The sequence below is a fragment of the Diuraphis noxia genome, unplaced genomic scaffold, assembly GCF_037042655.1.
Source record: "Diuraphis noxia isolate RWA-SAM2 unplaced genomic scaffold, SU_Dnox_SAM2 contig0003, whole genome shotgun sequence".
NCBI lineage: Eukaryota > Metazoa > Arthropoda > Insecta > Hemiptera > Aphididae > Diuraphis > Diuraphis noxia.
The window spans coordinates 439701-465071 of NW_028301713.1; the positions used below are offsets into that span (position 1 = coordinate 439701).

A 25371-nucleotide genomic window follows, 5' to 3' on the forward strand; every position below is an offset into this window, starting at 1 on the left:
AGGCCATTGCACCAGACCAGATCGACCACAGACACCCCATCCCCATAATTAACTTGTACCATCCTCTTTCCCAAAATAGCACTCTCCCGTTCCTTGGTGTCGTCACGTACATATAGTTGCCTATCCAGCAAGAATCAGGGGTAATTAGACATAGACAATCAGCGATAGGATATTTATTTAATCAAGAGACGGTAGACAATACATTAGTCCCGTACTCCCCCTAATATTAGGCGCGTACAATAAGATTAAACTTTAAACATATTAAGGATACGTATTATTATAAATCGTGTAAAATTAAATAATTATTTAATATTAAATCAACTTACTTTGTACTACAATAATTAGAAAATACCCGATAATAATTAATAAGTGTTGTGAGGAATTGGTGTTTTTTAAGACTCCAAAAACCACCCACAAACCGAGGGGAACACTCTATTTGTGACCTACGAGCCGCACTGCATGTATATCCGAAGATTTACGTCGCTGGAACTCGTAGGCTTTGATACACGCCGTGATTAGTCGAAAATCACAGAATTAAAAGGGAGCATAAGGTTAACAAATATGAGTATGAACTCAGGTGACACTAATAAAATAATTGTATAATAGAATAAGATGAGTAGTTTAAGGTAATCATGAGGTTTTATATTCTAGGTGTTACAAATAATGTTTTAAATCATAATAATGGCAGTTACAAATAATAACAAGTTCAAACAGGTGAATACTAATATAGAAATTTGATTTATAATAGTCGACAATTGGGCAACATAGCAGGTGTGGGAAACAAAAATGAGTATAATAAGAAAACCTGTCGCAAGACATAATATCGATTTTATGTGTTCTTCTTTTTAGTTATAATAAATGTAATAAAAACAGCTCCTGGCCCACGGGAGACAACACACCGCATTGCTCGTGATGGTTCTCACAGGGTTATCAGGAGGGTATGTATATTGTATTTTTACAGTATAATTATAATTGTGATCGTCAGGGTGGCGTAAAGCTTGCGACAGCTTAATAATGAAGGAATAAACGGGAGACTTGCATCTTACAACGCTTTTACATTGTGCTTACAGGGGGGGGGAAAGAAAATTATACGTTACGAATCATGAGAATGGTCGACTGGTTATTGAGATGTGGCTTGACGTGCCGAGGATATGGGTGGGCTGTCGAACTGCCACCAATCTAGCGAAACCACAGCCGGGCGACGGGCACTGATTAACTTTGGTCGCCCGTCCGCCGCTGGGGTTTCGGCTGGCCGGGCGTGGAAAACCCGGTCAGCACACGAGCGTACCTCCCCGTGGTTCTGGATGGAAACACGTGCATATGACTGCACGTGGCGAAAGTTGCTCATCTCTAACCGTCTTCGGACGGGTGCGAACTACCCGGCTAGCGGCGTAGGCCGCTAGTCGGGTTTTTCTCTTTACAAACTCGAATACACCGCTACGCCAAATCCTGCATAACAATGCAGCCAAACGAGAGAGTTCACCGGGGGAAGTTGAAGGCCGACCGCGGCGGACCTCCGACAGTGGTAGGGGCGCTCGTCGCGGGCGGACTGATGCACTTCCTCGTGGAAAGAACGTCGGGTCTGAACAGGCCGACGGATAAATGCGAGCGGGTGATAACCGAGTGGTTTACTCGGGGAAGTCTCGGGCCGGTCGCGGCGGACCTTCGGCGGCAGCCGGAGCGCTCGTCCCGGGTGGCTCGACCCGCTCCCCGTGAAGGACCCTTCTGATGGTCAGTCGGGCCCCGGGCGTCCGGGCGGGTCTGACGCGCCTTGGTGTTCTTAAATATCGTGCATATTCGTAAAAGCCCCCAAGGGGACATGCCGCATAGATGCGATAGTGAGTGGTCACGCCGGACTAGCGAGCAAATGGCATCGTTCCGGAGACTTCGGTCCCCAGTTACGACGCGTTAGCGCCGTCTCTGGTGCCGCGTAAGAAATCCGACAATGATAACTCACTGTCCTGATCCGATTACTCGGTGGCTATGATCATGGAATGACATGCTGGATGTTCGAACGGGGAAGGCGTGGCGGACCCGCGTTGACACACCGGCGGCACGGGACAGGGCCGTCGCCACGCGGGCAGCGGTGGGCCGGTATATCGGCGCCGGCTCGCCGGCTGGGCGCGTTGCGGTGGCTAATGTTTGACGATCGAGAGGGGCAGAGGTTGCACGAGATCGATTACAACTTGGCGAGACCGGAGTTGTGGACCGGCTCGGATAAGGACTGTGTCGAGAATGGGCGGAACCTAACATGGCTAAGCCCGACCGAGAACCCCAACCGGGTCTAGGGAGCGCGGAGACGGCCGAGAGGCTGGCCGTGCCCGTGCGAAATAACCCTATTACCGGTGGGATTGCGGCGCTGAGAGCGTGCGCTGTGTCCCTCCGTGGCGCCGCGCGGCTCGTCGATTTTGGTCGGCGGGCGGGCGGTGCGCCTCGGGGGATTGGCGCGGGTCTCGGATTGACCGTATTGAGCGCATAAACACAATTTGCACGGCTCTAAGACTTAAACCGCATAAGCGGGCGGCGACCCGGGACCACATCCCGTGCCGCCGGGCAGGCCTGCATCTTAGCGATGCCGACGAAGGACCGGGACGGACTGGCGTGCCGGCCGGTGGCTGGCGGCTGGCTGGTTAAAGAAACTACTGGCTGGTCGTCCGGTGGCCGGTCGGGGCGTGGGTTTCCTCTCGCGGGACTCGTAAGCACCGCAAATACCTTGACACGACCGGGGCGCGTGAGCGACCATGGGACCGCGGGTGGTAAGGCACCCGCCGGACGGCTGGGACGGTGTGCCTACGCCTAGCCAAACGAGGCACCCGTTGACGCGAGTCAACGCGAAACGAATTGCCGGTGAGGGCGGGGCGCACATGGGACCAGCGTCTTACGCGCGCGGCTTCGTGGCTCGTGCGGGGGCCCGCGGAAGTGACGAGGGAAGTCTTAGCATTACGTGCAAACCGGACGCGCGGGGACGGATCACGTCGCCTGCGACTTGCTGGTCATTCCCCCCGCGGAAACGAGGCGAGTGACGCGGAAGACTTAACGAAGCTTGTCCCTAGCTTCCGATCCATGGGATCGAGATTGCGTAAAAATTTGAGGCAGGTGATGTAGGGCGTAACACGTCTCCGCTAACCTCAAGGACTTATGCACCACCTAATCTCCGGGTGGCGAAGAGTCAGGACGCTTGGGATATACCAGGCCCCGTAAACTCTACGTAGGGAAAGGAGTCGGGCGGGCGATCGCTTAAGGCCGTACCCTTGGTCGCCCGCCTGGATAAGCCCAGCTTCGGTTGTACCGGGACTGATGATGGGCGAAACCGATCGTGGGATTGAGGACACGGTCATGCGAGTTCCAGACGGAAGCGGAACTGGGAAGGCTGGCAGCGGCCTACTCGGGTCTCAGGACCCCGCACCACTCTCTCAACGCCGGCGGAGGGCGCATCTCCGAACCGGCTCCCCCGGTGATATGGGGAGAATTCTGGAGAGTGGTCGACTCCAGTCTTAGAGGACCCTAAATCCCACAAACGCATGGAGAAAATAGCGAAAAGCGCAACTACTCCGTGTATGCCGAACTGCGGTTCGGAAGGTGGGGATCGGATTGCGGAGTCCCACCACCCATGTGTCAAAGATTTAGGTCTTTGGACGGTGCTGAGCGGCCCGTCGACAGAAAGCCGCTTAAGCCAGGCTGCGGCCGCAGCTGTTAGCTGCGACCCAGTGCGGGCACCGGCTTGCTCCCGGAAGGGAGTGAGACGGAAAGTACTCAGGTTGAGAAAACGGGCTAAGTGCCCAAAAAAGACTGTCGATCCCGGGGATGTGGCACCCGGAGACTTACCAACCGAGTCAGGTGGTTTGGCAGATGCGGAAACCACTCTAGCTAATAATGCTGAGGAGCCAGCTCAAATTGAGGGTGACTTTGATAAAGAAGGAACGGCTGGCTCAGATGTCAGCGCTGCATCTGACGCCAGTAGACTTGAAAACACGGTCGGCCAAGTGCCACCGGAGACGCTAATTAAAATTTATCAAATAAATGCAGCCAGAAGTAAAGCTGTCATGCATGAAATTGAGAGACTATTAGTCAGGAACGAAATAGATGTCTGCCTGATACAAGAGCCAGCGACCGACGGCAGAGGGGTCTACCTACTGGATAGGCGCCCCTTTAGGGTGATAGCGACCGGTCGCACGCCCATGGCTGCGATCGTCGTCGTGAACCCTGCCGTAGGACTCCTGACTCTTAGACAATTTGATTCCAGCCACTTTGCCGTGGCCGTGCTGAGCTATGGAGACGTTACCTTGACGTTGGTCTCCGCTTACTTTCAGCACAGTGAGCCGACCCAGACATACGTTGACGAGCTAGACGACATTCTAGGTAAAGTCAATGGTGCCGTATTGATCTGCGCGGACGTAAATGCACGGTCATCGGTGTGGCACGACACGGTCTCGGACGCCCGCGGAGACATGGTCGTGGACTTGATTGGTCGGAAGGACCTCTCAGTGCATAACAAGGCGGGGCACCCTCCGACGTTTAGGAACAGGAGGTCGGCCTGCCTGGACGTGACGCTGACGCGTAACAACGTCAGGGTTGCGGACTGGTCGGCCACTCACGACCTTACGTCGAGCGATCACGCGCTGATCAGCTTTAATATAATAACGAGGGCAGACGTGCGCGTCGAGACCCAGGATACGGCAAGGAAATATAATTGCACCAAAACGAACTGGACTGAGTTCCGGAAGTTCCTGAGGGAATGCAGAGACGCGAAATCGCGAAGTCTCGAGTCGCCAGACGTTGAAACTTGCACGGCAGCACTCGCCGAAGTGCTGGAAATGGCCTGTGAGGTCAAAATGACCAAGAGGACCCAGGCCAGACGGAGACCTCCCCCGTGGTGGAACGAAGCGCTGGATAGCGAATTGAGTGCACTCGGCCGCTGGAAGGTCAAGCTTAGGAATGCAAAAACTGCGTTCAGAAGACGGGCTATCCGTACTGTCTACAGGGGACGTAAGCGCACGTTCAAGAGGCATTGCTTCAGAGCGAGAAGAAGCGCTTGGCGAAAATTCGTCACGGACGCGGGAGATAGCGACCCGTGGGGACCCGTCTTCAAATGGCTGAAAACCGGAGGGACTAAGCCTTCGGAAGACCTTCCGGCCTCGATCCGTAAGCTGGACGGATCGTACACGTTAACTCTTAAGGAGACAGGCGATGCAGTCATGGATGCCTTAGTTCCAGGTGATACGGAAGTAGGCGAGAACCTGGAACAAAAAGAAACCCGGGAAAGAGCGGGGGTCGGCCTGGGAACATTTCGACCGGAACAAGTAGAGTCCGGACCGATTGACCCTTGCGATGTGGAGGAGGTCAAGGGAGCCATCTGGAGAATGGCTCCGAACAAGGCACCAGGCTTGGACGGCATAACGGCGAAAATACTGAGACAGGCGTGGCCAGTGATAGGCAAGGACATAACATGGGCCTTCAATTGTTGTCTTAGGACGAAGCGATTCCCGAAATCGTGGAAGATTGCACGTCTAGTAGTGTTCAGGAAAGCCCCGGGTAAGGACCCGGCGGAGCCGAAGTCGTACCGACCTATTAGCTTGCTGCCGGTGATCTCGAAAGCGCTTGAGCACATTATAGTAGAGAGAATCCGCAAAGATACGGATCCCCGCATGTCGAAAAGACAATTCGGGTTCACGAAAGGCCTCTCCACGATCGACGCGATCAATCACGTACTCAGCTGGACCGAAAACAGGACAGAGAAATACGTGCATGCCGTATTCCTGGACATATCGGGCGCGTTCGACTGCCTCTGGTGGCCCCAGCTCATACTCGATATGCAACAGGCAGGCTGCAGCAGCGGGCTCATCGAACTGACAAAGAGTTATCTCGACGGCCGTCGGGCCGGTATGAGGATCGGCGGCGTCGACATAACGAGGACCCTAACTAAGGGCACGCCGCAAGGATCGAGCTACGGCCCGGACTTGTGGCGATACGCGATGAATCCGTTGCTAACGCAGGAACTGCCTGAGGGAACAGAAATTGTCGCGTATGCAGACGACATCGCGATTCTAGTCTCCGGTAAACACCGACCGGAAGTCACTAGCAGAACAAATGCGTTACTCGAGAGAGCGTCGCAATGGGCGGAGCAGCGAAAACTCACCTTTTCCGCGGCCAAGTTTCAAACGCTATGGCTTAAAAACTCGCTCTCGAAGCCGCTGGAACTCCGACTGGGCGGAGTAAAGATAAGATCGACCGCCAAGGCGAAATACCTTGGGGTCACATTTGACCAAAAACAGGACTTCAGCCTTCACCTAGCGGAGAAGGCGGAAGCGACGAAAAGCCTGTTCAGCAGACTGCATGGAGTCGCCAAGACCCGACGGGGACTTAAGAGCAACGTGGCACTACGGATCTACAAATCGGTGTTCGTACCTCAGATGGGGTACGCGGCATCGATTTGGGCGGGGAAGTGCATGGCTTCGGGACACAGGAGAGCGAGGGCAAATATGGCACAGAGACAACCGTTGTTAGCGATAACGGGGGCCTATAAGACGACGTCCACGGTGGCGTTGCAGGTCCTAGCGGGAGTGCCCCCGCTGGACCTCGAGCTAAAGAAACTGGCCAGAATTGAAAGGGACAGAGCCGCGGTAAGGCGAGGTGCGATGACGGCCCTCGAGGCAGCGAATAGGGAGGAAAGATATACCGCTGAAACCATCCTCCTTTGGCAGCAACAGTGGGTCGCCTCTAGTAAGGGAAGGTGGACTGGGAGGTGGTTCCCGGACGTCCGGACGCGGCTGGACCGTGGGTGGTGTATCCCAGACCACTTCACGTCTCAGCTAATGTCGGGGCACGGGGACTTCAATCATTCACTCCACCGTTTCAACCTTACTGGCGATGCAGCTTGCCGTTGCGGGTTCCCGGCAGGAACCGCCCAGCATCTGCTGTTTGAATGCCCACTTGCTGACCGAGAAAGAGAACAACTCATAGCTGCGGCGCAAGCGACCGGTGCGGACTGGCCGTGCAGCTTAGAGCACATGACCGAATCTGAGGTCATGTTCCGGGCGCTTCAAAGATTCGCACATGAATCGCTTGAGAAGCGCACTGATGAAGGGCTGGCTCGTTAGGCGTGTTTCGGCGTTAATGTAAGATTCCGACACGGAATCCTGGGGAAGCCAGGATCGAGGGTAAAGAGGGATTACCCCTTCCTAATCCGCACGAGGAAAACCAGACCCGAGTAGGAATAGGGGCACAACTGAAAGGAAATGCCCGCAGATCTGCGACATACCGATGGGGAAATTGGGCGAGTGGAGACGGAAGGATCGGGAGAAAGTAACCACGCGTAGGTACCTCACGCCAGCCTATCCGTGGAACTCCGATCACATGCCGGCTATCACTCGTCCGACTCCGATCGAGAGTCCGACCAATTGAACCCAGACCGTTCAGGACGCCTAGTGCACGGAGAAGACCGGCTCGGGGTCATCGCCGCTAGTAAGCACCGCCGAGAAATCGGTGCGGGAACGGAAACCCGCGACAAAAACCGTACCGCTCCAACAAGGGTTGCGCCGCGGCGGACTAAAACTCCGTCCCCGACGATAATGCCAGCGGGAAAACGGTCGTTGTGGGTACCGGGAAGAATGGCTTCCGAAATCCCATTCCACGGGAACCAGAAATACGCCCCGCCGCGAAGACCGACAATGCCTCACGGCCCGGAAGGAAAGCGGTGTTCTGGTTAGCAGTGGAGCGCGTGCCCGGCGGGCCGCACGCGTTCGCCGGCCAAGCCCCGCGCCCGCGTCCGGCTCGTCGCACACCCGCGCCTATGTGGACGGCCTCGTGGAGACTGTGGGAGTAACGTATTAGTAGAAGGGGAGAAACTTGTCCGGAGGTAAGATACCGGCGGTCGCCGACACGGGACTCGAGACCCAACGATCGATCTCAGAAAGAGAGCCGCCGGCGGGCGGGAGGCGTGACTGGCGTCCGGGCGCCCGCGCATAAAACTCGCCGGAGGGATGAGACCGTGTCACGAAGGCGAGGAGAGAGTTCGCCCGCGCAAGACGGATAAGGGCTTGAAACACAGCCACCGAGGTCAGAGCCTCGTTTCTCCCCGTCACAAAGTTGGTTATGTCTGTCGAACTGCCACCAGCACGCACGCGACCGGCACGGCCCACCTGGTTGTCGGAAACGTGGATCCGCATTGTGAAGCAGGAAAAAAAAAACGATCGTCCGTAGAATAATGGCCACCACTGCCCACTGACGTCTCTTAGCCCGTCATTGTGGTTGATCGACGACGGTTCAGGACAAAAACCAAAACTGCGACTAGGTTGAAACCGAAACTCGTACGGTGACCACGTGTGTGTGACAGATAGACAATGGTAGTCAGCAAATAGTCCGAGAGACGTGAACTTAGGCTACGTCAGCTTGGTTCAGTGGTCGTGAAAAATATGTTGCGTCTTTTTCAGCGGCGCTACGGCCCGTATTCGTCGAGCGGTGAATTTTGATCTTGTTGGTGGAGAATGTTGTATGGAAGGAGTCACCAGTGTTGGTAGATGCGGGAATAGATTGTATAACAATAACCAAATTATGATGGGGAGTCACAGATTGCCGTGTCGATGTAGGTATGCCGACGGACACGGCGGACACGGCCGGCAAACAGCGATGGCCTGTTGACAACTGGACACTGCAGGTTGTGGGGTTCGGGGGACAGGTGTTATATATAACAATAAATTGCATGTTCACTGAATCTTTGTAGCGCGCTGCACTAACAGTATAGGATGTAAGAACACTAAGAACCTATTAAATAATATAATCGGTATGAGGAAAAGCTTTGTTATATTGTGTATAATGTAAGAGGCAAAAAATTCTGTTACGTTACAGTGTATAATATATTTTATAATTATAAAACATTCCTCAAACATTCCTCTGATTAATGTGGAAAATCAAGTGAGTAGTATAAAATAGAGAATTCAATCACAAGATCCTCATCCTCCTCCTCCTCCTCCTGCTCCTCCTCATCATACGTCACCACCACCACCACCACCACCACCACCTCTCCTACTCACCGCTCGCCCATAGGTGCCGCCGTCCCACCACCACCACTCCACCATATCACCACCACCACCAACACCACCACCACCACCACCACCTCACCTACTCACCGCCCGGCCATAGGTGCCGCCGTCCCACCACCACCACACCACCATATCACCACCACCACCAACACCACCACCCGCCCGGTCATAAGTGCCGCAACCGGTACACCACTCTCCGCCCCACCACAACATCCAACTACTCGACGCCGCCGCCGTTGTGACGTATAATATTATTATCAGTGGAAATAATGCAAAAATTGATTTCGATTGTCCAGGACTCGACCTCGAATCTCTTGCCTCACAGACGACTGCTATAATACCACTGGTCCACCAGACCAATTATGTGCATATTATTATCCATTTAAGTGAAGTATATTTAATTATAGGTACGCTATCACATTCCTGCGAGCAGTTCTATACCCTAAACAGATATCACTTAACACATTACTGTGAACAAAATACCGCGAACTTAATATTATACAGTTTACGAGTAGGTACTCTCGGCGTACTCCACCTAAGCTACTTACTATCTGTAATTTAATATTACATGAATATAACACAGCGGTTACAAGTCCGATCTTTGGGTACTAACTGTTATATTTTCTAGTAATGTACATCTATATACGCATACTCATCAATCATCAGACTTATAATACCTTTATACCTATATTGTTACACACACACACACACTTTATCATGTGCATTATAAGACATTATATTTACTACTTATTATATATACTACTATACCGGCCATAGATGCCACTACTGGAACCACAGCCACCGCCACCACCGCCACCACATCCCACCGCTTCCCGCCCACCCATAGGTGCCACTGTCGGTACACCGCTCCCCGCCCCGCCACCACGTCCACCGATCCCTGCCCAGCCATAGGTGCCGCCGTCGGACGTGACGTGTGATATATGGAAATAATGCAAAAATTTATTTAGATCGTCCGGGATTCGAACTGCCTCGGTATACATATATAAAACACTCATATTAGGTATACTTGATATAGTCTCCCACTACAGAACCGTTTCCCCACTATAAGTTTGTTACGGACGATCCTGAGATGTCCGCACACAATTAAAGAACAAACACTTCCGAACTAATTATTACTTTCTATATTTTAATTTGAAAAGAAAACTTACAATAAATTTATGGAATTAATATAATGAGTTAGAAAATGGTCTGACAATAAAATGTTCTGAAGAGAATAACAATGTTCTGTCTTACTATTCTAAAATCCAACTGCCACGGCTTGCTATACGAGCCGTGCCTATAGCCAGCGCTTGCCTGGAATTGCTGTCACAGCAATCCTTCCAGACAGTCGCCGCTGTACAATATTATTATACGCTAGCTATATTATATACTAACTAATATGACCAGGGGTTCTTAACACCCCCCAACTTAAATGGAACTTAGTGTATGTGTTTATTTAATATAATTTATATTTCTATATCAGATTGACGAGTAAATTACAAAATAAATATTTTTTAAAAACAGTATGGTGTATCTTAATTTCTATAGTAAATGATTATACTAAACAGATAACATATATTCATTTTAAAACAAAGTAAATCAACAATTTCTATGTATTTAGAAAAATAATTTATAAATATGCAGATAAAAATGTATTATTTATGTACTTGGATTCAAGATTTAGAGCCAAGACTAAAGTAGTTAAAGGTCTATTCACACATTCCTTTTTTTTTTTTTTTTTAAGTTATATAATATGTTTACAAAGCTCCTGTCATTTAAGGTTTTCATTTCATTAAAAATAAATAATTACAAATCAATCTGTGTATACTAAAAAAAAAAAAAATAGAATAGGTAAGTCATTTTGATTACATGTTTTGTGCATTGAAGAAGTGAGTCAATCTGATGCGAGGCTATAGGCCCAGGGCCTGTTGTTCATAGTGCCTACCCGACTTTCCATTTATAAATATTAAATATTCAGGGATATTTTTTTTATATAGTGTATAATTTGCATTTCATATTAAAAATAACTTGTGTAGTTGTGTGTGAATAGACAAATAATGGACATTAATTCATTACTAAATTATCTAAGGAAATAAACACATTAGTTATCAATAATTTTACTAGAGTATGAACAAATTTCCGTAGTGCAAGTTATTGCAGGATTTGGGTAAGGTCATAACTAATAAAAAATATTAACACTTAACATGTCCACTACCCTAGATAAATTAATAAAAATTAAATGAACATTAAACATACTTTATATGTATTATCTACTCTAGATTGCAACATATTTTTAGGGCTATGGATGTTTTAAAAAATTATTCAATTTTACACTTATTTTTGAAATTATGTTAATTTTTAATTAATATTTTATGATATAAAAATCTTTTAATATTACGTAAAACTGGCACTACCGTATTCAAAAAAAATTTTCAATTTACCAATTTAGGTTAATAAAAACTCCATAGCCCTAATTATAGAAAATAGTAAATCAATAACTTAACTTAACTTAATTATTTAAACATAAAATTAACAATTAATGTGACAATCAACAAATGTTACAAATATAGAAGTAGTTGCGGTCTTGATGCTGCGCTGTTTTCTTTTTTCATCTGAATGAAACTGAAAAAAAAACATTAAGTTATTTATAGAAATGATTTATTGTATAAAAAAATTGTTTATCCATACTTATTAAGTTATCAGTTGAGATGTACTATGCTGTGACTAACCACAATAACAAATTGTATTTGTTCATCCAATCTTGTTATAAATATTTGAATTAAAAGTTAGTACTACAAATTGCAATTGAAATTTGAAAGAAAACAAAATTAATTTTCTAAAATATAAGCAAAAATTATGATAAATATCAAATTATTTATTTTATAAAAAAAATTCATACTTACATAATAATTTGTTTAGATTGTTTAAAGATTAAAATATAATATGTAAAGAAATATGGATATTTTATTCTTTTATTCCATATTAATTTATAGTCATCGGATACCAGTAGCAAGCAATGTAAATTTGCATTAATTGCTGGTCAAATTAAGCTTTCTAGTCATATAGTTCATTGTATTTTTTGATTAATCATATAAACTCTACTAATTGCCACTGAAATAAAATTAAAATATTTGAACCATGGTTATTATTTGTCAATAATATGTATAAATCATTTAATAAAAAAATTAATAAAATTCTAATATATTAAATTTGGATTGAACTTACCAATAAATTATACAAATAAGGTGTCGGCAAAGTACGAAATCTGATTCCCAAATACCTTATAATATTACTGATTGGAAAGAGGTATATTTTTAATTAAATTCAAATTTGTTAACCAAAATACAACATTAAAACACGATCAAAAAATATAACAGGTATGCATCACGAATTAAGATACGTATTATTATTCGTGGTATGGTATGCATTGGAATAATTGGCTTAACCTTTAAATTTATATTTTAAATAATACACATAACGACATAACATAGTATTTACTTAAAACGTTTTCTTTGGTTAAACAGTCAAAGAATAGTAATTAATTTATAATTAATATTCCATACTTGATAATGGAAAACTAACATTAACGAATAACGATTAACCACATGTTTTCAGAAACGGTTTACCGACATTTATTATCGTCTATCTACTAATACGTGATAAGATCGTATACCAGGAATCAGTAACCAGTGATATATTTTGTAACCATGATGGTAAAGTGTAAAATGTTAAAATGTTATTTTTATACTTTATAGCTGATACAGCTGCGCTTCTGCTGGCTAGTCGTTCACCGACACTTGGCGTTCGGGTGGGAGTGATGATAAGACACCATTTTTTTTTTTTTTTTTTTTTTATTGGTATTGTTTATCTATCTTGTTATTATCGATAATGACCGTTATGGGTATTGTTAAATTGAGATAAAATTTCATTTTGACTTCTGGTTTTTACTGTTGGGTTTGTAAAATTGCCCAGTAGCAGCAAATTGAACGAATATTTAAGCATTAATAAGTCGCAAACTAATTACTCAAATAAAATTCTGTAAACGTTAAAATTATTTTTTTCAGTATGTTTATAGATTTTCGTTATTAAAAATAGGTATTACCATTTGAAAATCTAAAGTTTATAGTGTTTTATCTAATAAGGGAGGTAGTTAAAATTATGAAAATTGTAACACAGTGTAAAATAGTAAAACCTAGAAAGTTTAAAAAAAAAATTATTTTAAAATTCCTAATACTTACCGAGATATTAACTGGTTCATGATAAAAAAATCACCCTGTATATATATATACGTTTTAAATCGCGCTATATTCTACGCTACGTGATTAATGCGTTAAATAATATACATGAATAATATAATATGAACCAATGATATCGTTACAGAACGGCTGGAGATCTACTGTTAGAAAATCGCGAGGTGTTATTCTACTATATAATGTAATATAAGAAAATGCAATTTTGCAGAAAAATGTCATAAAGGTGGGATTTATGAGAGTCACACGCTACGACAATATATATATATATTGTCATAATGTTTAATTGTGAAACATGTTCAGCGTCTTTTACGCGAAAAGATAATTTAAATAGACATAAAAAGAAACATGCGGGCATACGATTTTCGTGCACTATGTGTACTGCGATATTTACCAACAAATCAAATCGTACTCTTCATATGAAAAATATTCATCGTAAGTATATAATATATTTAATTAAATATTTTTACAATAATTTAATTATTTTACAAAGGAATCAACTCCACAAATAATATAATTGAAGTAGTTTCTCAAATTCACGTACCTTATGAACATGCTGGACCATCAAATCAAAATAATGAATGCTCTAATGCAATAACCGATGATTTACAACGCGATGCTCATATATGTATGGCTGCCTTGGATGCATTTGAAAATGAACGGGGTACTGCACAAGGTTAGTTTTAAACTCTTATTAAACATCATGTTATAATTAATTTAGATATGTATACAATTTTATGTTATTATACGATATGTTAGTATTATAAATAATTCAGATATATTTGCAATTTCAGGTTATTATACGAACATGGGTAATAAACGTAAACATACTGAAAATACTTATACCGCCGTAAAAGCAAAAAAAGTAAGACTACAAAGTGTAAACACATTAGGATTTATAGAAATTCAATCAGCCCACAACCGTAAAGTTGTATGGTATTATTATAAAAATTTGAATAACATACAGAATTATCCAGAGTTCTTCGAGTCCGTCAGATCAGCATTGCTAGAAACTATTAATAAACATAATATGCCAATTAAATTTAATTTAAAACTTGAATCAAAATATAATCGCCCAAACGTAGAAAATTCATCCGAAAATCGAGCATTTAAAACTTCAGCTAGAGAAGTTTATGAGGCTTCAAGTATCGAAACTTTAGTTGACGAATCGTTTAAGAAATTATTAGCTGAAGAAGAAACTTATTCTTCACGCGGAAGTGGGTTTACGTTACAATCTATTGACGGTTTACTGCTAGGCATTTATAAATATACACCAATGTCTGGTTCGTCGTATATAGAACTACCTAAATCGATCGCAGACAAACGAGCTATAATAAATCCTAAAAATATAGACCAACAATGTTTTAAATGGGCTATATTAGCAAAACATGTGACAGTACAAAATAAATTCCGAGTCGATAAAAATTATACTGATCATGAGAATAGATATAGTTTTGAAGGCATTTCCTTCCCAACACCGCTGACTGATATTTGCAAGTTTGAAAAAAATAATCATAACGTTTCTGTGAATGTTTACGGACTTGAAAAACGTTTGCAGCCGCCCAAAAAGTTCCCATCATACGAGGTTTTCCCACTCAAAGTCGTGGATAACGAGAAGCAAGATCACTTTGATCTATTATTAGTGACGGATAATGACAATATGCATTATACGTACATCTCAAATTTTTCAAGACTACTTCGTTCACAAAAAACTTGTCATAAAGGTCAAGTTATATTCTGCAAGCGATGCTTTACATCGTTTGACAAACAGAATTTAAAGTATAAATTAAGTGGACAGGTGGCACTTGAACATCACATGCTAATATGTGGACCACATAAACCCGTACGGCCAATAATGCCAAAAGAGGGTGATGTTCTACAATTCACCGCATGGCAAAATGGACAGAGACATCCTATAGTTATTTACGCTGATTTCGAGGCACTGTTTATAAAAACAGATGAGAAATAAGGGGAAAACACAACAATCATTCAAAAACATTGTACAATGAGTTATGGATTTTTAGTTAAGGCGTCTGAAAATGTTCCAATAGAGTTGTTGAGAAAATTTAACATACCAATTGAACCAGTTATTTATCGAGGAAGTGAAAGCAGGCAAGACGTGGCAAAGCATTTTATGGAGAATATCACTGATGTGGCCGCTAAAATAGAAAAGTTGCTGGAGACAAACATAACTTTAATCATGACCGATGAAGACATAGCTAAGCATAAATCCTGTTTTAAATGTAATTTATGCAAATGTGATGTTGATATCCATACCCGTGTCCGCGATCACGATCATTTGACCGGGAAATTCAGACAGACTTTGTGCAATAAATGTAATTTAAGTCTTGTACTACCAAAGTACGTACCAGTTTTTCTCCACAACCTCTCCAACTACGATGCGCACTTCATAATTACAGAACTTGATTATAATTCGAATAGAATAAATGTAATCCCCAACAGCGAAGAAAAGTTTATTTCGTTTTCCAAATATATCAGTAATAAATTCAGTATCCGGTTCGTTGATACATTTAGATTCATGGCCACGCGTTTGTCTACTCTAGCCACAAACCTGGTTACATCAGACTTGAAGGAATTCCGAGAAACCGAAAAACATTTTTCCAATAACGATATGCCACTGGTAACCCGTAAAGATGTCTATCCTTACGACTTTACTGATGATTGGTCTAAGCTCGAACAAACCTCTTTACCACCAATAGAAGATTTTTATAGCGTTCTGTCAGAAGAACACGTTGAAGATACTGAATATCAGTTTGCAACAAAGGTCTGGAACCATTTCAATTGTCAAACGCTGGGCGAGTATTCAGATTTATATTTAAAAATTGATGTTTTACTTCTGGCTGACGTTTCCGAAAATTTTCGAGATCTATGCTTAAACACTTGCTGTTTAGACCCAGCGTACTACTATACAGCTCCAGCATTTTCCTTTGATGCCATGTTGAAATACACACCGATAAAACTGGATTTACTAACAGATAATGACATGCTTCTCATGTTTGATAATGGTTAGTATATTGGACTATTTCTATATACATAAAATATAATTACGTTTTTTATAGGTATTCGAGGTGGACTTACACAAGCCAGCATGCGGTATGCAAAACCAAATAATGAAAAAACACCAGTTTATAACCCATCAGACCCCAAATCATGGCTTGTTTATCAGGACTGTAAGTTTATTTATAAATAATAATTATTCATTTAAATACACTTTTTAAACTTTAGGTAACAATCTTTATGGCTGGGCAATGAGCAGATTCATGCCTTATGGCGACTTCAAGTGGGTTAAACCATCACTCGGCGGATTAAACGATTTGACCGAGAATTCTTTCATAGGGCGGATGTACGAGGTTGATATTGTTTATCCAAAAGAACTACACGATAAACATAATGACTTACCATTTCTTCCGCGAAATAGCATACCACCAGGTTCAAAAGTTCGCAAACTCATGGCCAAATTCGAACCTAAGAAAAATTATGTTGTTCACTATCGTAATCTCCAGCAAGCCTTAAGCAATGGTCTCATAGTTGAAAAAGTAAACTGCGTATTTCAATTTTATATTATATTATAAACGTTTAACTTTTATATATTCCAGGTGCATAGAGTAGTTCAATTCAAGCAATCGCCATGGCTTGAGGCGTATATAGCTTTAAATACTGAAATGAGAAAGAACGCTAAGAATGATTTTGAGAAGGATTTCTTTAAACTTTTGAACAATGCTGTGTTTGGTATTTTATTAAAAAATTCTAATTCTAACTATTTTTATTAATTTTCTTTTTGCTATCATCTAGGAAAAACGATGGAAAACGTACGTAAGCATTTAAATATAAAGCTTGTGTCTAGTGAACGCCGTTTGCAGAAATTAATAAATCGATCGACGTTTAAATATTGCACCACGTATTCCGAAAACTTGAACGCTGTCTCGCTAGAGAATAAAATTATTGAATTTTGCAAGCCTATTTATATAGGTGATAAACACTTTTAATTTAGTATCAATAACTATATTTTAATATGTATAATTTTAAACAGGTTTTGCAGTGTTGGGAAATTTTCAAGACTGTTGTGAACCCCTGAATAATATAATATAATATTATATTATATTATGTTCACATATTAACAGTATAAGAATAGTGTGTTGGTCGACGGCTCGTCGACAGGAATCCGCTGACTAGACGATTCGGCGTCCGGCGTAGCCGCAGGCCGACACACAGGGAGGAGGTTAGTCAGTCGCATTAGAACAGAACATTATACATAACGTATGTTTGAGAAGAGCATTTAATAACATTTTGTACAATTAGTAAGTTAAAACCGTAATAAAACCTAATCAATTAATAACAATCTAATCGTGCGTTAATTTATTTGTGTTGGAACCTTGGTTTCATAACATTTTTGGTGGCAGCGGTGGGATACGTGACAGTATACACTACCACGTTCGATTAGAGTGATATATTATTAATAATAATATAGTGTGGTTAAGGCGTTAGCCAACATTTTTACTAAGTGCAAATAATATTTCAAAGAGCATTCAGAGCATTCAGAACATTCAGAACATCAGATAAAAAAAAAAAACAAAAATCATAGAAGAAACAGAACATTCCAGACAATTTGGTACGTATAAAGTGAGTAATAATAAATCATAATACACGCGCCGCCGTGTCGATAGTGCCGCCAAACCGGACGACACTCACTTACGCACGCTCACACAGTCGCCGTGTGTACGAAACCGAACGTCTGTGCCGCCGCCGCGTAATAATAATAATCGGTCGGGTATACGTTAGTATACGTGAGAGACCGAGCCGCCGCGTCGTGTCGATATTACCAACGTTGTCGTAAGCACCTCCGACGCGAGCTCATCGCCGCCGTCGACGCGTAAAAAAAAAAATAAAAAAATATTGTCGCACGTGACGTCATTACGTCGCCGCCGTAGTAGCCGACCGTGACGTCACTTCGCTACAACAGTGGTAGCCGCCGCCGTCGTGGTTGCCGCCGTCGTAGTAGCTGCCGCCGTAACAGCTGACGCCCGTGTTGTAAACACGCGAACAAAACAGCTAGACGGTACACTATTACGGAAATATTAATTAAATACGCGACGCAACCGAAGACAGAAAATCCAGAACATCACTGAAGAGAAACCCATTATTATTAGTGGTCCCCGCGCACAGCTGTTTCGGGGCTAGCGAACCTCGATACATCAAGCACAGACGAAAAGGACGATTCCAGAGCATTCCAAATTCAATCAGAGCCGTTACGAGCATTCCAGTCAATCCGAGTCGGACCACTGCCCCAATCCGAGCGGAACATCGCAGACACCATGGACCGATTCGCGGTATTGTGAGTAAAAAAAAAAAAAAAATAATAATAATATATATTTGTGTTATTCATATTTTTTTTTTTATTTAAATTATTATTTTACTCTAAGCCTCGTAAGAAAATTTTATTTTAATTCTCTATATAGTTATAGTAGTTAAAGTAGCTTTGATAAAGGGTAAGAATATTTATTCGCACATTTAGAGGGAATTGTTAGGTGGTTAATGAGCGGGACATCCGAGAGTGAACTAGCGTCCACAGTTATAGAGGGTGAGGATCTCGGGGGGAACCAGTCAAACCTCCCTGCCCCAATCCCACGGACAAGTTTACCTGTAAGATTTTCAGACCCAAACAATCCCGATTCCGAACGTACTGTAGACGAGGTCGAACCTGACGATTTATTCGTGAGGACCGGCACGTCCGTTATAGAAATTAAAAACCTCATACAAAACGTTTCTACCGCGTTAGAGGAAACAGACCAATTCGTCGGAAGAGCGCAGAACATTCTTGATCAGACCTTTTACGAAAACGATATGGACGCAGAGGCTCAATCACAATTGCTCAACGTGATGCAATTAGGACCACAGATACCGGAGGGGACTGTCAGACCAAATACGTCAAACGAAGACCACTTCCAAGGGGTCAGTCAGAACATTTCCGTAGAAGACAGTTTGGGATCCGAAGCCATTAGCTTGGAAGCAGCATTAAGGTTACTTCCAGGTTCGTTCAATGGAGAAAACCAGGAGGAGATGGAAATCTTCCTGGAAAAGTGCGAATTTGCACTTGCATGTACTAATAGAAAGGTACAAACTCGTCTCCTTCAGGGGATTACAGTGCGACTCACCGGGAAGGCCCGGCAAGCAATTAAATTCAGAACCTTCGACTCATGGACTGCACTGCGAGATACTCTAAAAGCCGCGTTGGAGCCGCAACGGACCACTACGCATTTGTTTTTAGAATTATATTCCACGAAACAAAAAATAGGGGAAGACGTACTGACCTATTCTTCCCGAATCGAAAAATTACAAAACCTTATTATTGAGCAAGAGACTAGTGGAAAGACTCTAGAGGTATCCAAAGCTTTGGAAGCAAGCTTTAAGCAGCAAGCAGTACAGGTGTTCATTGAAGGGTTAGGGCCCTTGAAAGATTTTATTAAGGCTAGGAATCCAACGACCTTGGAAAAGGCCATACAGGCATCCAGAGAAGAGGAAAGGGTTAGACGATCTGCTGAAGAAACAAAAAAACTATATACCTTACCAAAAAAGGCGGAAGGGACAAAAGCCAAAGTATGTTTCCACTGTGGGAAGTCGGGACACTGGGCAAAAGACTGCAGATCATTAGACAAAGAACCTAAGGTAAATCCAACGGGTTCGACAAAACCAAGTTCAGTACGAACAATCACGTGTCAATACTGCCGTAAACCAGGACACACAAAAGAAGAGTGTAGAAAACTCAAATATGTTCAAGGAAAAAGAAATAATCCTAGTACGTCGGAAAGTCGTAACCAAAACTCGGGAAACGAAACACCGTCGACTTCCAACGGCGGGCGGTCGGCGGGCAGCCTAAAAACTGCAGTAATAAAATTTCCATCATCTTCTTAAATGCCGTGAAACAACAGAAAATCGAACAAGACAATCAGAATCCTGAACCCCAGGAACAGAACCTCCATTACGACCATTTACTTTGTAAATGCTCTCAGACAATTACACCGACCATTAAGCTATTAGTCGACTCAGGTGCTGATGTGAATTTCATAAAGGTATCTTCACTGAAAGATGAAATAATGATTAGGGAACAGACGGAAAAAAATCTTTCAGGAATCACCGGTCACACCCTACATTCACTTGGCACAACCCATCTAACTCTTTGTTTGGGAAGAGATGAAAGAACAACGGAGTTTCATGTGGCACCGTCATCTTTCCCAGTACCATACGATGGTATTTTAGGGAAACCATTTATAATTGGATTGGAAACGATTCTGAATTACAAGACTAAACAGTTAATCTTGACCGATAACCAAAATCCGTCAAATTTAGTTAACCCTACAGAACTTCCAAAAACATCTAACTCAGTGGGTAACTCAGAGACACAGAATTCAACAGAAAATTTACAGTCAAAAGAATTCAAAATTACACTAAAACCTCGTAGTGAAACGATAATTAGCATCCCTACTCCTAATCTTCAGGAGGAAGAAATCTACTTGATACCCGCACAGACATTGGATGAATCAATCCTATGCAGCAACACGGTAAACCAAGTCCGTCAAAAACAGATCCTTATAGCCGCGGTAAATCCTACTGAACAATCCGTCCAACTCACGGAGGAGCAAATCAAAGGATTAAAATTTGAAAATTTTACAGAAGTAAAAGTACAGACCATACAGAAGGTAACGGAAACGGTTGGAACCAAGGGAAGATTAGTTACCCTTAGAGATTCACTCGATACTGAACATTTGAATATAGAGGAGCGAGAGTCACTCATCTCAATATGCGAACAGTACTCTGATATCTTTCATTTAGAGGGAAATCCACTAACTTGCACAGATGCTGTTTTCCACGAGGTAAACACTCCAGGTACTACCCAACCAATTAATGAAAGGCCATACCGTCTACCTCATCGACACAAAGATGAGATAAACAAACAAATGAAGCAACTCGAAGAGGATAATATTATAGCACCTAGCCGAAGTCCATTGAATGCACCTTTACTGGTGGTTCCGAAAAAGGCAGACAAAGATGGTGTCGTAAAATACAGAGTATGTGCAGACTTCCGGAAACTTAACCAAATATCAGTCGGAGATGCTTATCCACTGCCAAATATAATAGACATTTTAGACCAGCTTGGTAAGTCTAAGTACTATACCACGTTGGACCTGGCCCAAGGATACCATCAAGTTAGAATGCACCCGGAACATACTGAAAAGACAGCGTTCTCTACAGACAAGGGACACTTCGAATTCCTTCGCGTTCCCTTTGGGTTGAAAGGTGCGCCTGCAACTTTTCAGCGTTTAATGAATACAGTCCTGGCCGGACTAACAGGATTAAAAGCATTCGTCTATTTGGACGACATTATCATCTACGCACTCAGTATAGCAGACCATTCCGAAAAATTAAAAGCAGTATTCGAACGTTTGAGAACATTCAATCTAAAGCTGCAACCATCAAAATGCACCTTTATGCGCAAAGAAGTTAACTACCTAGGTCATGTTATAACTGACCAAGGGGTGAAACCAAATCCACAGAAAATTAAATGTGTAATAGAATTTCCAATCCCGACCAACGAAAAGGAAGTTAAATCTTTCCTCGGTTTATCGGGATACTACAGACGATTTGTACCAGGATATGGACGAATAGCCAAGCCACTAACTACTTTGTTGAAGAAAGACGTCATTTTTAAGTGGACAGATCTCTGCCAAGAAGCGTTTGATACGTTGAAGAAAATTCTAACAACAGAACCTTTATTGCAATATCCGGATTTCACTAGGACCTTCAATTTAACATGCGACGCTAGCAATTACGCCATTGGCTGCGTTCTCTCGCAAGGCCCAATTGGCGCAGACCCTCCAATAGCGTATGCATCACGGACTCTGAACCGTGCTGAATTAAACTACAACACGACCGAAAAGGAGCTATGTGCGATAGTATGGGGGGTGAAACAATTCCGTCCTTACTTGTTCGGTCAGAAATTTAATATAGTAACAGACCATCAAGCTTTGAATTGGTTATTCAATATCAAAGATCCCGGATCCAGATTGACTCGTTGGAGGCTGAAGCTTGCCGAATATGAGTACGAGATCCATTTCAAACCCGGAGCCAGTAATACCAATGCGGATGCATTGAGCCGAATTAATAGAGTTGTGACCAGAACATCCAAATCTCCAAACTCTACGGAATCGCCAGACTATACAGAACCTTCAACTTCTACAGAACATTCAAGCTCCACAGAACATTTAAGCAACTATCAGAAATTTTTAAAAGAAAAAGTTGCATTCACTCCAAATGTAGTGGAATCGAAAGGAGACATCTTCGAGACTGATCAAAGCATGGCTTTAGCACACTGTGTCTCTAGCGACCTTAAGATGACTAAAGGAATCGCCTTGGAATTTCGACGGAGATTCGGTGGATTAAATCAACTTCGCCGACTTCCAAGAACAGTCTCAGATGTATTGTCTCTTCGGTTAAAAGAACGCGAAATATTTTACCTCGTGACAAAGCAACATTTTTGGCAAAAACCCGAACCTGAACATTTATTCCAAAGCTTACAGAAACTTCGAACTCTTTGTGAAGAACGAGAAATTAAGACACTCACTTGTCCACGTCTAGGCACTGGCCTAGATGGACTCCAGTGGGAAACCGTCCGTTCTATGTTGCAATACATCTTTCGAAACTCTCAGGTAACTATAAAAGTGTTAGTTCCTGAGACGCTCTCGGAAGAGGATCAACTACAAATCATCCGCGAATTCCACGAGAATCCGATGGGAGGGCATCAGGGAACCACCCGTACCCACCAACGGATCTCTCAACATCATAATTGGAAGGGAATGAGGAAACAGATAAAAAAATACATTCGGGAATGCGCCACCTGTCAGGCAAACAAGTCATCCAATCGAATTGCCCGTGAGCCAATGATGATAACCACCACGGCATCCAGACCCTTCGAAAGGATATACATGGACATTGTAGGACCACTTACGAAATCCTACAATGGAAATGTGTTCATTCTTACATTACAAGATGACCTTTCAAAGTTCGCGTGGGCAGCTCCGATGCCAAATCATGAAGCTAACACAGTTGCAAAATTTTTTGTGACTCAATTCGTGGGTCTACATGGTCTTCCTCAGAGCCTCGTAACAGACTGTGGCACCGAATTTCTAAGTAAGGTATTTAAGGAAGTGTGTCAATTGCTGAAAATTAAACAAACATCCACCAGTCCGTACCATCCACAAAGTAATGGATCGTTGGAACGAAGTCACCGGACACTAGCAGAATATCTACGCAGTTTCGTCAATAAAGACCCACAGAACTGGGACACACATGTCCCATTCGCAATGTTCTGCCATAACTCCACGACACACACTTCCACGAAGTACCAACCATACCAATTAGTATATGGGCATCCAATAACAGTACCAAATTCATTTATGAAAAATACAGAACCTCAATACAATTATGACGACTATTATTTTGAATTAAAGAGGAACATGCAAGAAGTTCAGGCTCAAGCAAAAACTCATCTCTATGATTCCAAACAGAAATCGAAAGATCGTTACGATCAGAAAATCTCACCTCTAACAATAAATATAGGTGACAAGGTACTCATCCAAGAGAAAGCTAGTAAAGGATCATTGCAATTATCACAGTTGGATATGCCCAACTACAAAGGAAAATTGAATCGGATCATCATAACAGACAATCAACTCCAGAGTACGCGATAACTCCAATCACAGAACATCAAGGCCTTTACTACGAGTCCCATGGCCAAGTTGGTCTATCACATATTACTTGGGATTTAGTAGTTTACATAAACCTAAACGAACAATTAGCAGAATACAATATATTAAAGTCCCACTATCAGAAAACAGCACAGTACTGTACAAATCAATCAGAAGACGAAGAATTCTCGAGGATATGTAAACTTTTTTTGCAACAGTTTACACGAGCAACACTACCATATCTATATGAGATAGAATCTAACTATCGAAGTCTGATGATAGCCATTGACTATGATCAACAGACAGCAAAGAAGAGTAGACGTGGATTGGGAAGTGCTTTTAACCGAATAACAAACATAATTTACTAATAAAAAATATTGTTTATAGTTTTTTTATTTAAAAAATGTTTATAGGGAGGCTGAAACAGATGAACACTTAGGAGTACGGATGGATGAGATTTGATATTAAATTGTATGCATATAATTGTAGTAAAAATACTTTTTATTTTTTAAAATTGTATATAATGTAAACTATATGTAAATCAATTAAAACTGTATATTATGTAAAAAATAATTTAATCTATATATAAACTGTATATAATGTAAATCGATTGAAACTGAATATACATTTAATTTATACATGATAGAAAAAAGTTATAATCTTAAACATTATTAACATACCATTTTTTTAATGCAAATACTTTATACAATGTACATTGTTTTGGATTGAAATCCTTATAAAAAATACAGCATGGTAGTGTTTCTCCGTTCAATTGACAAAGCCGTGGACATTCCAAATTTTCAAAGTTAAATACTGTGGCATGTGGCATAAACTCGTTGATAATCTGTTGGTTTTGAGAGCCCTTAACGTAAATTCTATCGAATTTTAACGATTGAAATATTTTCTGTATTTCTCCATACTCTACATCACCATATTCCAACGTTAAACCGTGATATAAACGCTTCAGCCAACTGTTTACGCTTCGACTTTTTGCATCTTGTTTTAAAGATGTATGTTTAAATATCCAGTGTTGGTTGGACCATGTTTCAGTATCTATTATTGACATTTCTTTGATAAAGTACTTGTTGTTGACTCCTAGAATGCACTGGACGTCCAAGATAGCCGAAGACATATTTTTAGATGAATTAGTTTTTATAATAATTTGTTGTACCGAACAGATTCACTTCTGAACTACCACTGAAACTAATTTTTAATATCATTCTTATTGATCCATGAATTGTGAGAATCGTCAAACCCCACCCACTTGACATATATCTGATTCCCCCTCTTACGCACAATTTTTTCGATTAAATAATCATTAGG

At 42.4% G+C, this 25371-nt stretch overlaps 1 pseudogene; it reads left to right on the top strand.

Annotated features, from left to right (window-relative positions):
* Positions 1-9815: 9815 nt before the first annotated feature.
* LOC149056511 (uncharacterized) lies at positions 9816-16319 on the top strand (annotated as a pseudogene).
* The last annotated feature ends 9052 nt before the right edge of the window (positions 16320-25371 follow it).